This window comes from Oryctolagus cuniculus, chromosome 9 (assembly GCF_964237555.1).
Source record: "Oryctolagus cuniculus chromosome 9, mOryCun1.1, whole genome shotgun sequence".
In the NCBI taxonomy this organism is placed as follows: Eukaryota; Metazoa; Chordata; class Mammalia; order Lagomorpha; family Leporidae; genus Oryctolagus; species Oryctolagus cuniculus.
The window spans coordinates 91,347,026-91,362,606 of NC_091440.1; the positions used below are offsets into that span (position 1 = coordinate 91,347,026).

At 48.3% G+C, this 15,581-nt stretch overlaps 1 pseudogene; it reads left to right on the forward strand.

The window, feature by feature from the left end:
* Window positions 1-242: 242 nt before the first annotated feature.
* On the forward strand, window positions 243-848 carry LOC127491969 (small ribosomal subunit protein uS3-like; annotated as a pseudogene).
* The last annotated feature ends 14,733 nt before the right edge of the window (window positions 849-15,581 follow it).

A 15,581-nucleotide genomic window follows, 5' to 3' on the forward strand; every position in this document is an offset into this window, starting at 1 on the left:
ACATTATGTCCGAAACAGTGGTCTCAATTCCTAGCATTATGCGAGGATTAGCGGCTCGGTTCTCGAAGGTGAACTGGTATCCCATGTCAGCTTTTGTTATGAAAGGTGAACTCTCACTTTGCCAAGACCGTTCCTTAGCACAGCAGTGCGGACTAGTTCCAGGTCCTAGAGTAACAAAGGCCTACTGCGTTACACTGTTGCCTTCTGAAGGGATGCTGCCCCCTGCACCGAGTCAGCGCCCAATGTTGCCTCTCCTTTCAGCTGTCTGTCCTGGCAAGTTTGTGGCTGGTGGCATCTCCAAAGCTGGACTGAATGAGTTCTGCACTTGGGAGCTGGCTGCTGTGGAGCTGAGGTCTGAGTTACCCCCAACAAGGACAGAAATCATGCTCTTTGCTGCCAGGACCCAAGGTGTTCTTGGTGAGAGGGGTTCAGCGAATCTGGGAGTTGATTACTGGTGTTGAGAAGAGGTTTGGCGACCCAGAGGCCAGCGTGGAGCCTCATGCTCATTAGAAACTCCTTGGAGGTATTGCCATATGGGGGCTTGCCATGGTGTGCCGTGGTTCATCATGGAGAGCGGAGCCAATGGCTGCAAGGTCACGGCGTTTGGGAAACTCCAGGGACAGAGGGCTAAACCTACACTTGTGGATGTGGCCTCATGTGTCACCAAAGGACCCTGTTTGCTATGTTGACACAGCTATGCCCCATGTGCTACCCAGACAGGGTGTGCTGGGTGTCAGAGCGAAGTGTGTGCTTCCCTGGGGCACCCAGGCAAGATTGGCCCTAACAAGCCCCTGGCTGGCCACACGAGCGTAAAGGAGCCCAAAGTCTCCATCTCAGAACAGACGTGAGGCAAGCCAGAGCTGCCTGCCAGCCCCCTGCCCCCTCCAGCCACCCCCAACAGCATCACAGGGTCTCCTTGGTGGTTGTATGGAGTCTAAATGTTACGTTAAGATTTTTTAATAAAACCTTGTACAAAGACAAAAAATATTCCAATCCTGAATTAAGTCTAAGGGGGACAAGTCCTTCCTGGCAAGTTATCATGATAGGACTTTTGCAAAAGAGCGTAAACATATATTGAAGGGATTTTAGTTTTCTTCCTGATGGAAAATACCACTTTTTTGAAAATGTAGTTTGCCTTCAAATTGCATCATGGAAATCACAAAATGGTGGTGGAGGAAAACTCTGAGGTTTGCAATGTAAGTAATGCCATAAAAGATGGGAGAGACTGACTGTCAGGACACAGCAGGCCTTGGAGGAATGGCGCTCAGGTCCAGGGACGCGGCTCCAGGAGGCAGCGTAAGACAGCTCAACGTAAGACAGTGCTTCCAAAGCCCAGTTATCCAAAGTGAAACAGGCGCCTGGGAAGTAGCAAGAGCTGTGTCTGCAGATGGATAGTTGGATTGGTGCAATTACTGGTTGCACATGAAAATTACTTGGAGTACCTATTTAATACACAAATTCTCTGGGACCCCTGAAATTCTGACTTAAGGGGACAGGGAGAGAGAGGAATTTGCATTTTTTTAAAGATTTATTTATTTATTTGAAAGTCAGAGTTACACAGAGAAAGAAGGAGAAGCAGAGAAAGGGAGAGGTCTCTCATCCCCTCTCTCTCTGGTTCACTCCCCAATTGGCCGTAATGGCCAGAGCTGCGCTGATCTGAAGCCAGGAGCCAGGAGTTTCTTCCGGGTCTCCCATGCTGGTGCAGGGGCCCAAGACGTGGGCCATCTTCTACTGCTTTCCCAGGCCATAGCAGAGAGCTGGATCAGAAGAGGAGCAGCCAGGATATGAACGAGCATATGGGATGCTGGCAAAGTAGGTGGTGGCTTTACCCACTACACCACAGCACCAGCCCTGAGTGTAGCTTTATAATAAAAGTCATCCCTCGGTATCCATAAGGGACTGGCTCAGGGTCCTCCCCAGAATGCCACAATCCAAAGATGTTCAAGTCCTTTGTATACAATGGCATTGCATTTGCCTACAACATATACACCACCCCCCATAGAATTTGAATAATCTCTAGATGACTACCATATCTAATATCCCATAAACACTACGTAAGTAGTTTTATACTCTCTTGTTTAGGGAATAAGGGCCAAAAAAGTCTGTGCATTTTCAGTGCAGACAACTTTTTTAAAACAGATTTTTGATCAGTGGTTGGGTGAACCTGTGCATGCAGAACCCACAGATGTGGAGCTCAGCTGTCCTTGGTTTGGGCATTTCTCCTCCACCTGCCACAGATGTCAGGCCTTCTGTTCCCAATATCAGAAAGATCTGGAGGGTGTGGGAGACTGAACGGAGTGGTTAGGACCCCTCAGCTGGTGGCTTAGGACAGCACTGTAATTTCTGCCCTGCTGCACATGGCACACCGTAAAAGTGTTGTTTTTTAAAAGTTATCTGAGAGGCAAAGAGACTAGACAAACAAAAACAGAGCAAGTGCCATTGGCTGGTTCAGCTACACTGACCTAGGGGAACCTGAGCCTTTGACGCAGATGCTGGTCACTATCAGTTTCTCGGTCTTCCTCCCTTAGCTTATGACTTCTTTGCAAATCATCAACTCACTACACAGGGAGTTGTGCAGGCAGCAGAACAGGGTCCCTGGTCACAAGACTCTTGATGTCATTTATCTCCTCACTAGATAACATCCTGATGTTTGATCTCCTTCTGAGAGGTTTTTCAGAAACCCCAGGCCCTGAGCAAGAAGCGTATACAACCTGACTGCTGGAAATTTACTTTGCCATCATCATCACACTTCCTAAAAGTACACAACATCACTGTCCAATCAAAGAAGGCCTTGACCGCTGCAGACCAATCAGGGAGCTGCCCGGGAGCTAAACACAATGCTCTCAATGCAAACTTCAACCCGTAAGAAGCTTTATCCCTAACCCCTTGGGGAGTCTGGGAATTAAGTGATACCTGCCCACCTCTTTGCTTTGCACTTTGCAATAAACACCTATTTTTTCCACCTGCTGTCAGTAATTGGTTTGCTGTGCACCAGACAAGCAGACCCAGGTTTTGTGAGTTATACAACAATATCTTTGTATATGATTTTTAATAAATGTTTATAGTAAATTTTGATATCTTATAGATCAAATTATATATTTTTTATAAAAAGAAAATGGCTTGGTTAATGTTAACATTTGCATCTCCAATTCAAAACAAATTCCCAAGTTACACACAAACATTGGGATGACATCAGATCTACAAGAGTAATTTGGGGAGAGCTGGCTGACATTATGACAATACCAGCTTTTCTGATAGATGAACATGGTATACACCTCCTTGTATTAGAGTCCTCTTTAATATATGTCAATAATGGTCTATAATTTAACAGCAAAATGCTACCCCTCTTTAGCTTGTCTCTTCCTATAGACTTCACTTCCTTTTCTGATGCTATGAGAAATAATATTTCTTCTGCTCTATTGTCCATTTGTGGCTCTTTATATAAATATAAGCTAATTTCTGCACAATGATTTGTATCTCTAGGAAACTTTCTACACTCTTGTATGAGCTCTAAAAATGGGTCTGTCACTTCTTTAGATTTTCTGTGTACATAATCATATCATCAGAGCCGGCGCCGTGGCTCAATAGGCTAATCCTCCACCTTGCGGCGCCGGCACACCGGGTTCTAGTCCCGGTTGGGGCGCCGGATTCTGTCCCGGTTGCCCCTCTTCCAGGCCAGCTCTCTGCTATGGCCAGGGAGTGCAGTGGAGGATGGCCCAGGTGCTTGGGCCCTGCACCCCATGGGAGACCAGGAAAAGCACCTGGATCCTGGCTCCTGCCATTGGATCAGCACGGTGCGCCGGCTGCAGCGGCGGCCATTGGAGGGTGAACCAACGGCAAAGGAAGACCTTTCTCTCTCTGTCTCTCTCTCACACTGTCCACTCTGCCTGTCAAAAATAAAAAAAAAAAAATAAAAAATAAATAATCATATCATCAGTGAACAGGAGAGCATTTTTCCTTTTTTTTTTTTTTTTCCAATTTCAGTCTTCGATGTCCTCTTCTTCTTGCCTAACTACTCTTGTAAACTCCCCAGGAAAATGCTGATTAGAAACAGCATCCTTGTCTCTGTGAATCTCAAAGGGAATGATTCCAACACAGCCCCCTGTACTATATTTGCTCCAGGCTTTTGAGTTCCTGTCTATCCCTTATTTGCTAAGAGAATTTTAGCCAACATTTTCTGTGACAATTAAAAGGATCTTTTCCCTTTTATGTGCTAAATGCAGTTGCTGTAGCTGAATGTTTCCCCCAAATTTTGTGTGTCAGAATGTAATTTTTTTAGAGATTTATTTATTTGAAAGAGTTACACAGAGAGAGAAGGAGAGGCAGAAAGAGAGAGAGGTCCTCCATCCGCTGGTTCATGCCCCAGATGGCCACAACTGCCAGAGGTGGGCTGATCCAAAGCCAGAAGCCAGGGGCTTCTTCTGGGTCTCCCATGTGGGTGCAGGGGCCCAAGGACTTGGGCCATCTTCGACTCTTCTCTCAGGCCACAGCAGAGAGCAGGATTGGAAGAGGAGCAGCTAGGATACGAACCAGCACCCATATGGGATGCTGGAACTGCAGGTGGTGACCCCACCCACTACACCACAGCGCCCGGCCCCCAGAATATAATCTTGAACTTCACAAGTGAATGGCTTTTGGAGATGAGGCTTTGGTAAGTAATTAGGATTAGATGAAGTCATGGGGATAGGGCCCCCCCTTTTTTTTTAGTAAATATAAATTTCCAAAGTACAGTTTATGGATTACAATGGCTTCCCCCCATAACTTCCCTCCCACTCATACCCCTCCCATCTCCCGCTCCCTCTCCCATTCCATTCACATCAAGATCCCATTCCATTCACATCAAGATTCATTTTCAATTATCTTTATATACAGAAGATTGATTTAGTATATATTAAGTAAAGATTTCATCAGTTTGCACCCACATAGAAACACAAAGTGTAAAATACTGTTTCAGTATTAGTTATAGCATTACTTCACATTGGACAACACATTAAGGACAGATCCCACATGAGAAGTAAGTACACAGTGACTCCTGTTGTTGACTTAACAATTTGACACTCTTGTTAATAGCATCAGTAATCTCCCTAGGCTCTAGTCATGAGTTGCCAAGGCTATGGAAGCCTTTTGAGTTCGCTGACTTCGATCTTATTCAGACAGGTCATAGTTAAAGTGGAAGTTCTCTCCTCCCTTCAGAGAAAGGTACCTCCTTCTTTGATGGCCCTATTCTTTCCACTGGGATCTCACTCACAGAGATCTTTCATTTAGTTAATTTTTTTTCCAGACTGTCTTGGCTTTCCATGCCTAAAATACTCTCATGTGCTCTTCAACCAGATCCGAATGCCTTAAGGGCTGATTCTGAGGCCAGAGTGCTGTTTAGGACATCTGCCATTCTATGAGTCTGCTGTGTATCCCGCTTCCCATGATGGATCGTTCTCTCCCTTTTTGATTCTATCAGTTAGTATTAGCAGACACTAGTCTTGTTTGTGTGATCCCTTTGACTCTTAGACCTATCAGTGTGATCAATTGTGAACTGAAATTGATCACTTGGACTAGTGAGATGGCATTGGTACATGTCACCTTGATGGGATTATATTGGAATCCCCTGGCACATTTCTAACTCCACCATTTGGGGCAAGTCTGACTGAGCATGTCCCAAATTGTACATCTCTTCCCTCTCTTATTCCCACTCTTATATTTAACAGGGATCACTTTTCAGTTAAAATTTAAACACCTAAGAATAATTGTGTGTTAATTACAGAGTTCAACCAATAGTACTAGAACAAAACAAAAAAACATACTAAAATGGATAAAGTATTACATTGTACATCAACAGTCAGGACAAGAGCTGATCAAGTCACTGTTTCTCATAGTGTCCATTTCACTTCAACAGGTTTCCCCTTTGGTGCTCAGTTAGTTGTCGCCAATCAGGGAGAACATATGATATTTGTCCCTATGGGACTGGCTTAATTCACTCAGCATAATGTTTGCCAGATTCCTCCATCTTGTTGCAAATGACTGGATTTCACTGTTTTTGACTGCTGTATAGTATTCTATAGAATACATGTCCCATAATTTCTTTATCCAGTCTACTGTTGATGGGCATTTGGGTTGGTTCCAGGTCTTAGCTATTGTGAATTGAGCTGCAATAAACATTAAGGTGCAGACAGCTTTTTTGTTTGCCAATTTAATTTCCTTTGGGTAAATTCCAAGGAGTGGTATGGCTGGGTTGTATGGTAGGGTTATATTCAGGTTTCTGAGGAATCTCCAGACTGACTTCCATAGTGCCTTAACCAGTTTGCATTCCCACCAACAGTGGGTTAGTGTCCCTTTTCCCCACATCCTCTCCAGCATCTATTATTGGTAGATTTCTGAATGTGAACCCTTCTAACCAGGGTGAGGTGAAACCTCATTGTGGTTTTGATTTGCATTTCCCTGATTGCTAGTGATCTTGAACATTTTTTCATGTGTCTGTTGGCCATTTGGATTTCCTCTTTTGAAAAGTGTCTATTGAGGTCCTTGGCCCATCTCTTAAGTGAGTTGTTTGTTTTGATGTTGTGGAGTTTCTTGATTTCTTTGTAGATTCTGGTTATCAACCCTTTATCTGTTGCGTAGTTTGCAAATATTTTCTCCCATTCTGTCGGTTGCCTCTTCACTCTCCTGACTGTTTCTTTTGCAGTACAGAAACTTCTCAATTTGATGTAATCCCAATAGTTAATGTTGGCTTTGACTGCCTGCGCCTCCAGGGTCTTTTCTAGGAAGGCTTTGCCGGTACCTATATCTTGCAGGGTTTCTCCAATGCTCCCTAATAATTTGATGGTGTCAGGTCGTAGATTTAAGTCTTTAATCCATGTTGAGTGAATTTTTGTGTAAGGTGAAAGGTAGGGGTCTTGCTTCATGATTCTGCGCGTGGAAATCCAATTTTCCATTTAGTTACCACATTTGAGTTATTCGTGTGCTGTCTTATCCCCTGAATGAGTGCAGAATCTGTACCAGGTGGTTTTGGTCCACGTGTGGTGCTAGCAGCCCCTGGATCATTGTGCAGGAGGAATATTTTGCAAAATGGTAGTTTTAAAATTCTTTTCCCTTTTAAAAAAAAAGATTATTTATTTGAAAGGCAGAATTACAGAGAGAGAGAGAGAGAGAGAGAGAGAGAGAGTCTTCCATCCACTGGTTCACTCCCTAATTGGCAGCAACAGCCAAAGCTGAGCTGATCCGAAGCCAGGAACCAGGAGCTTCTTCCGGGTCTCCCAGGTGGGTGCAGGAGCCCAAGGACTTGAGTCATCTTCTGCTTACCCAGGCAGCAGAGAGCTGGATCGGAAGTGGAGCAGCCAGGAATCAAACAGGCGCCCATATGGGATACTGGCACAGCAGGCAGTAGCTTTAATTGCTAAGCCACAGCGCCAGCCCCAATTCTTTCCCTTTAAAAATTTTTTTTATTTCATTTATTTGAAAGAATGACAAAGAGAGAGGGAGAGACAGAAAAATATATTCTATCTGCTGCTTCACTCCCCAAATGACTGCAATGGCCAGCTGAGTCAGGCCGAAACTGGGTGCTTGGAAATCTACCTGGGTCTCCCACATGGGTCACAAAGCCCAAGCACTTGGGCCGTCTTCTACTGCTTTCCCAGCCACATTAGAAGGAGCTAGATTGGAAGCAGAGCAGCCAGGACTTGAACAGATTATGGAATGTCAGCATTGCATGTGGCAGCTTAGCCCTCCGTGCCAAAATTCCTTCATTCTTGGGGCCGGCACTGTGGCATAGTAGGTGAAGCCTCTGCCTGCGAGGCCAGCATCCTATATGGGTGCTGATTCGAGTCCCAGATGTTCCACTTCCAATCCAGCTCTCTGCTGTGGCCTGCGATAGCAGTAGAAGATGGCCCAAGTCCTTGGGCCCCTGCACACGTGTGGGGGACCCCGGAGGAGGCTCCTGGCTCCTGGCTCCTGGCTTTGGATTGGCACAGCTCCGGCCTTTGCGGCCATCTGGGAGTGAACCAGAGGATGGGAGACCTTTCTCTCTCTGCCTCTCCTCTCTCTGTGTAACTCTGACTTTCAAGTAAAATAAATCTTTTTAAAAAATTCCTTCATTCTTAATTTATTAGCTTCAATGCATAAAGTAAAATGTAACCTCCCCAAATATTTTGCTATTTGTACTTGAAAAGCAGGTTAAATGCTTGAGCCCCTTGGTCATTTTTTGGAGTAATAAGTTAGTCCGGAGCAGCTTCAAAGGTGATTAATGAGGAGTTTTACTTTTTAGTGTCATCATCAACTCTGGGATATTGGCCTACTATGATGCTGTATCACGGCAGGTGTCTTATGGGGTGTTGACATCATCCCATCTTTGGTCAGTGAGACTGTCTTCCCATTGGCTCCTTTTTTTTTTTTTTTTTTTTTTTTTTTGACAGGCAGAGTGGACAGTGAGAGAGAGACAGAGAGAAAGGTCTTCCTTTGCTGTTGGTTCACCCTCCAATGGCCGCCGTGGCCGGCACGCTGCGGCCGGCGCACTGCACTGATCCGATGGCAGGAGCCAGGTGCTTATCCTGGCCTCCCATGGGATGCAGGGTCCAAGTACTTGGGCCATCCTCCACTGCACTCCCGGGCCACAGCAGAGAGCTGGCCTGGAAGAGGGGCAACCGGGACAGAATCCGGCGCCCCAACCGGGACTAGAACCCTGGTGTGCCGGTGCCGCTAGGCGGAGGATTAGCCTGTTGAGCCGCGGCGCCGGCCTCCCATTGGCTTTTGAGCTGTCGGGGCCTGGCCCCACGTTCTGCACTCTCACGTCCAATGGCACGTGCTTACTGGGTCTCTCCAGATGGTGACCCAGAACTTCCTCCCAAGCTGTTCCAGCTCTTCTAAGCCTCTAAGATTTTTCCACTTTTCATGTGCTGTTTGTCCTCAATAAAGGCTTGGTTTATTTATTTGTTTGCAAAGGAGATTGAGAGAGAGAGAGAGAGAGAGAGAGAGAGAGAGAGAGAAATAGACAAAAAGAGAGACCCCATCCACTGGTTCACTGCTCAAAGGCCCAGGCTAGGCCAGGCCAAAGCCAGGAGCAGGGTACACTACACATCTCCCACGTGGGTGGCAGAGACCCAGCTTCTTGGGTCATCACCGCTGCCTCTCAGGAACCACATTAGCAGGAAACGAGTTCAGAGCAGAGCCGGATAACAAACCCCGGCACTCCAAAACGGGATGTGCCCCAACTGGTATCTTAGCCCCCAGGCCTAATGCCTACCCCTACATTCCTGTTCTTTACAAGTGGAGATACCTGGTCACTGGTTCCGTCTCAAATATCTGTTGGCAACCTGCTTTATGCTAGGTGCTATGGGGAATGAGGAGACGGACCAGACACGATCCCATCCTCAAAGAACGTGCAGTCAAGAGGGGGCAGTCGGATGTCTGAGCACCAGAGGCTGCTGGCCAGGGGGACGTCCTGGTGTGTGTAAGTTTAAGCAGAGTTTCAAGGGAACTGGCAGAGAGACAGGGCGGGCTCCAAGGAGGAAGCGACACCGGGGAACTTGAGCGGGATTCGGCCACGCTGGCATGGGGAAGGTACTGCCTTCTTTACATTTGGTGGGATGTGGCATGGGCTGCACAGAGGGGCTGGGAACACTCTGAGGTCAGATGCCAGCAGCTTTACCACCTGTTGCGGATGGAGGATGGCCCCAAAGAGGGTTCTGGCCCGTGCCTGGTGGCCTGTGGTTCCAGTGTTTCATAGTCTATGCCAGCAACCCACCTCTACACAAAAATACACAGCGCAGCCGAGGCAACTTCCGCTTTCTGTACACCACTGCCGGGAAGGGGCGGGGGAGGGGGCGTCCGTCTCCACAGCAGGACTGAAGCGTGCAGGTGAATTTGGACCTAACATGTATTTTTCTGCAGTAGCTCCTGGAATGAAAGAGAAAACAGGAAGTGTCTGGGGGAATTATTCAAGTGAAGACCAAAACAGAAGTAGCACAGTCATCTGAGGCCAGGAAATAAAAAGAATTTTTCCACAAAGGTAACGGGATCATTTCAGTACTTCAGGGGGAAGAGAAGAGGAGGAGGTTGGTTCTGAGCACAGGACTGAGCCGAAACCCGGCTCCCTGTGGCCCGGGGTTGGCCGGGAGCCCTCGCCTGGCCCAAGGAAAAGCTTTGCTGGCTTTCGCCCCAGGGTCAAGGTTCCGACGCCTTCCTGGGCTCCGCTGGGGAGCAGCAGGGCTGGAAGGACTCAGAATTCCAGTGGGGGAAGTGGGTTCTCAGTGGGTGTGATGGGCCTTGGGATGTAAAAACGCAGCAATGCCTAATGAAGGGTAACAGAGCCAGGCTCGCCTCCGCTGAGTACAAACTACATCAGTAAGGGACCAACCTTTCCACTGAGGAAGAAAACGGTCCCCGCTGTGCCCCGGCTCTGCTCCCTCCCATCCATTCCCTTCCTTGAGGACAGGAGGGACCTGCGGCAGAGTGCCAGGCGTCCTTGAGACACTGGGGTTTCTACCTGTCCCGAGCCAGCAGGACAGGTGAGTGACTACAAAAGGCTAAGACATTACTTGGGACACCCACATACCATATTGGAGTGCCTGGGTTCAAGGCCCAGCTCTACTTCTGATACAGCTTCCAGCTAATGGGAGACACAGGTGATGGCTCAGCTACTTGGGCCCTTGCTATTCATGTGAGAAACCCGGATGGAGCTCTGGGCTCCTGGCCTTGGCCTGATCAAACCCCAGCTGCTGCAGGGACCTGGGGAGTGAGTTAGCAGGTGTAAGATCTCAGGCACAGAGGTGCACTCTCTCCATCCCCTTTCCCCTGCCTTTTTTTTTTTTTTTTTTTTTTTGACAGGCAGAGTGGACAGTGAGAGAGAGAGACAGAGAAAGGTCTTCCTTTGCCATTGGTTCACCCTCCAATGGCCGCCGCAGCTGGCGCACTGCGGCCGGCACACCGTGCTGATCCGATGGCAGGAGCCAGGTACTTATCCTGGCCTCCCATGGGGTGCAGGGCCCAAGTACTTGGGCCATCTTCCACTGCACTCCCGGGCCACAGCAGAGAGCTGGCCTGGAAGGGGGGCAACCGGGACAGAATCCGGCGCCCCGACCGGGACTAGAACCTGTTGTGCCGGTGCCACAAGGCGGAGGATTAGCCTAGTGAGCCACGGCGCCAGCCCCCCTGCCTTTCGAGTATAGTGGTTTTTTTTTTTTTTTTAAACTAAGGCTATGTATGCATATATAATCCCCATTTGCTTTCAAGCAAAGGTATAGCGTTTACAACTCAGGTTGTTAAAAAACTTTTTAAAGATTTATTTATTTATTTATTTGAGAGGCAGAGTTAGAGGGGAGAGGGGAGAGGGGAGAGGGAGAGAAAATATCTTCCATTTGCTGGTTTACTCCCCAAATGACTGCAATGACCTGGGCTAGGCCAGGCCAAAGCCAGGAGCCAGGAACCAGGAGCTTCTTCCAGGTCTCTCACATGGGTACAGGGCCCCAAAGACTTGGGACATCTTCCACTGCCTTCCTAGGAGTATTAGCAAAGAGCTGCATTGGAAGTGGAGCAGCCGTGACTTGAAACAGCTTCCATACGGACTCTTTAACCTAGTAAGCCACAGCACTGGTCTCCAGATTGTTAAATTTAACCCTAGAAAACTCAGATTTCTAGGTCGACAACCGTGAGAACTGAGACAAATCAACATCTGCTGGTTAAACTCCCCAGGAGGTGGAGCAAGCTACAACAAGAGGGGAAGTCACAATCAGAATTCACACACACACACACACACACACACACCCCTGTACTCATCACTCTCCATTGCTTTATTTTATCCATGTAACTTCTCATCTTTTCAATTCCTTTTTTAAAGATTCATTTATTTATTTGAAAGTCAGAGTTACATAGAGAGAGAGAATGAGAGAGGTCTTCATCTGACAGTTCACTCCCCAATAGGTCACAATGGCCAGAGCTGTGCTGATCCGAAGTCAGGAGCCAGGAGCCAGAGCTTCTTCTGGGTCTCCCAGGTGAGTGCAGGGGCCCAAGGACTTGGGCCATCTTCTACTGCTTTCCCAGGCCATAGCAGAGAGCTGGATCGGAAGAAGAGCAGCCGGGTCTCAGAACTGGCGCCCATATGGGATGCCGGCTCTTCAATTCAGGTCGTTAACCCGCTGCATCACAGTGCCAGCCCCCAATAATTACTTATTGAGCGAATTGTCAAGGCTTGTAGTTAATTACAGAGTTGGGAGTGAATAGGAAGCAAGCAACAAGCATGAACGTCCATAGGGTATGTCGGCGCTTCAGGCCAGGGCATTAACCCACTGTGCTACAGTGCCGGCCCCAATAACTTCTCACCTTATACATTCTATACATTGCCTGTTGATTTGTTCATGCTTTGTTTCCCCAGCAGGACTCTGGTATAAGCTCCACGAGTGCAGGTACCTGTGTCATTCGTTGCTGTATCTTCAACATGTTGAACAGTGCCTGGCACAAGGTAGATGCAAAATGCCTGTTTTCTAGAACTGATGGAAAAGGTGTAAAATGGGCATTCCAGTATTTATATCAGTCTTGCAAGTTCAATTAGCCTGAGAAAACGTCTACATCTATGATATACATACTCCTATGGCTTGAATGTATCCCTCCCTCTCCCGGTGCATGCAGGGTTTAATCACCAGAGTCTCTTGTTAATTGTATAAAGAGGGTGGAAACTTATGATAACTGCAGGGTTCAGAAGTGAGGCCTTTGGAGAGTCTCTAGATTAGGGTAGATACGCATGTGATGCAGTTAGGGGGGCCCTTGCCAGAGCCTATGTCATGCTGTCTGCAAGTCCAGCCCCCAAACCATGGACTAAATAAACCTCTTTTCTTTTTGAAACTTGATATCTTTGAGGGGTGGAGAGACAGATGAAGAGAAAGCTCCCATCTGCTGGTGCACTCCCCACATGCCAGAAACAACCCCTGGTTGGGGTCAAAACCTGGAGGCAGGAGCTCTGTGACTGACAGGAACCCAATTACGTGAGCCATCACTGCTGCCTTCCAGGATCTGCATTGGCAGGAAGTTGGAGTTCGGAGCTGTGATATGGGACACGGGAGTAAGTGGTCTCTTAACCACTGCACCAAATGCCTGTCCCCCTTTTCTTTATAACATAGCCTGCCTTGGGTATTTCACTATAGTGATGAGGAATGGACTAGTACATGTACTATGAAAGTAGTCTCTAGACCTCCAAACCAGATCACGTGGGCCCCACCAGGAGCTCCTTAGCTAAACATACAGAACAGGGCCGCCATGTGGGTCCTTGTGCCCATGAATACTTGGTGCGGTTTTGGGAAAGAGCTCTGGACTGGGTCCCCTGGGAAAGGAATGCGTGCGCATCACACGGCGTGGTTGGAGATTTATAGCTTTGCAGTTCTGAGAAAGTGACTCAGAAACCAGTCAGGACAACATCTGACTGAGCTGGTCCTTCTAACGAACTTCCTACTCTCTAACAGTAACTCACTGTGGAGAAACCTGGCAAACCCATGCCAGGAAGGCCAACATCCCCCAGCAGTGCCACCTGAATCTTACACGGGCTGAGAACATGGTGGACCTCGATAAGACGTGATGAGAAGGGCACTTCGTCTAATTCCAACCCGAATCCCAGCCTAATCGTGAGACAAACAGCAGGCAGACCTAGACTGGAAACATTCTACGGCGTCCCCAGCCTGGATCCCTGAGCACCGCCAAGGTCATGAAAAGCAACACAAAACTAAGACAGCAGCACTGACCAAGGAGGTCTGGGGGACAATCGTGAATGGGTAACCTCATTCCCGGGAGCAGCCCCAGGGCTGACAAATGAAAAGCGAAAAGGCCCCTGCCCGAGCTGAGCTGCTCCTTCGTAAGCCTGGCAGTCTCTCTCTACAGAAATGTGATTCCCTGGGCTTTGTGTGGGCTCAGCCTTAGCTCTCCTGAGCTCCCTGTCAGACCAGTGCCTAGTTCTATCCAGCCGTTTCCAGAGCTGTCTTCCTGAAGCTGGCCCCAGAACCACACATGTGCTCTATGCTATTTGATTTCTTTTTAATCTTCACTTTGTATTTAGAAAGCAGAGAGACAAAAAAGAGACCTTCCATCTGCTGGCTCACTCCCTGAATGCCCACAACAGGCAGGACTAGGCCAGGCCAAAGCCAGGAGCCCAAATCCAACCCAAGTATCCCACATAGGCGGTGAACTGTTACCTGCTGCTTCCCAGGGTGCGCGTTAGCAAGCAGCTGGATTGGAAGCGGATGAGCAGGGACTCGCATCCGGCACTCTGATCTGAGATGCGGGAGTCCCAAAGGGCCTCTCAACTCATCAATTGCTGTCCTTTCTGCTCTTCTTAATTTTGAAAAGTCTCGTGTTTTTCACAGCCTTTATGTGAGACTCTCAGCATTCTCACAGCTGCTCACTTCCGTTGGCTTTTCCTCATTGCATACGAGGAGTCTTCAAAAAGTTCATGGAAAAAATAGGATTAATAGACGTTTATGTTGGTGCAAGAAGTTTTTGAACTCCATGCAGCTATTTGACAATACATATTTCCATGAACTTTTTGAAGACCCCTTGTACTGTGACTACTACAAGCAAAGCTGCAAAACACTGCTGCTGCCATAAGTGGTCGTCCCTTGGTATCCCAAGGGCCAGGTTCCAGGACATTCCTGCCCTGTGGATACCGAAATCCATGGGTCCCCTATATAAAATGGCACAGTATTTGCACAGAACCCACACACTTCCTTCTGTGTACTTTAAATCATCACCAGGCTACTTCTAATACCAAAGAGAATGTAATTGCTATGTAAATAGATGTTAGACTATATTATTTGGGGAATAACAACAAGGAAAAAGGTTGCACGCATTGCTTTTCGGAACTTTATGGACTTTTTTTCCCCAAATATTTTTGGGCTGCGGTTGGTTGTATCTTCGGCTGCAGAACCCGAGGACAGAGCCAGTCACCTCTATCAGAACACGCCTGATGGCTGCACAAAAATGCCTGACATGGCCGGCGCCGCGGCTCACTAGGTTAATCCTCCGCCTAGCGGCGCCGGCACACCGGGTTCTAGTCCCGGTCGGGGCGCCGGATTCTGTCCCGGTTGCCCCTCTTCCAGGCCAGCTCTCTGCTGTGGCCAGGGAGTGCAGTGGAGGATGGCCCAGGTGCTTGGGCCCTGCACCCCATGGGAGACCAGGAAAAGCACCTGGCTCCTGGCTCCTGCCATCGGATCAGCGCGCTGCGCCGGCCGCAGCGCGCCGGCCGCGGCGGCCATTGGAGGGTGAACCAACAGCAAAGGAAGACCTTTCTCTCTGTCTCTCTCTCTCACTGTCCACTCTGCCTGTCAAAAAAAAATAAAAAATAAAAAAAAAATAAAAAATGCCTGACAGTGACAGTGGGAAACCAGAACCCAGCCCCACCAGTGAACAGGCTCCCAGACTGCACCAGCTCCTGTCCCCGCACCAACTCCTGCCCGACCACTGCAGCCCTGGGCCCAGTGGCCCCTTCCCTCCCGCATGCCCACAGCTCATGGATGCCAGAAGTCCAACAGGCCACAATTGGCCCAGCCACATCCCACGCTCACAGCATGACGTGGTCATCCTCATGCCGGTGACCCCACCTCTGGGTGCAGGGGGCT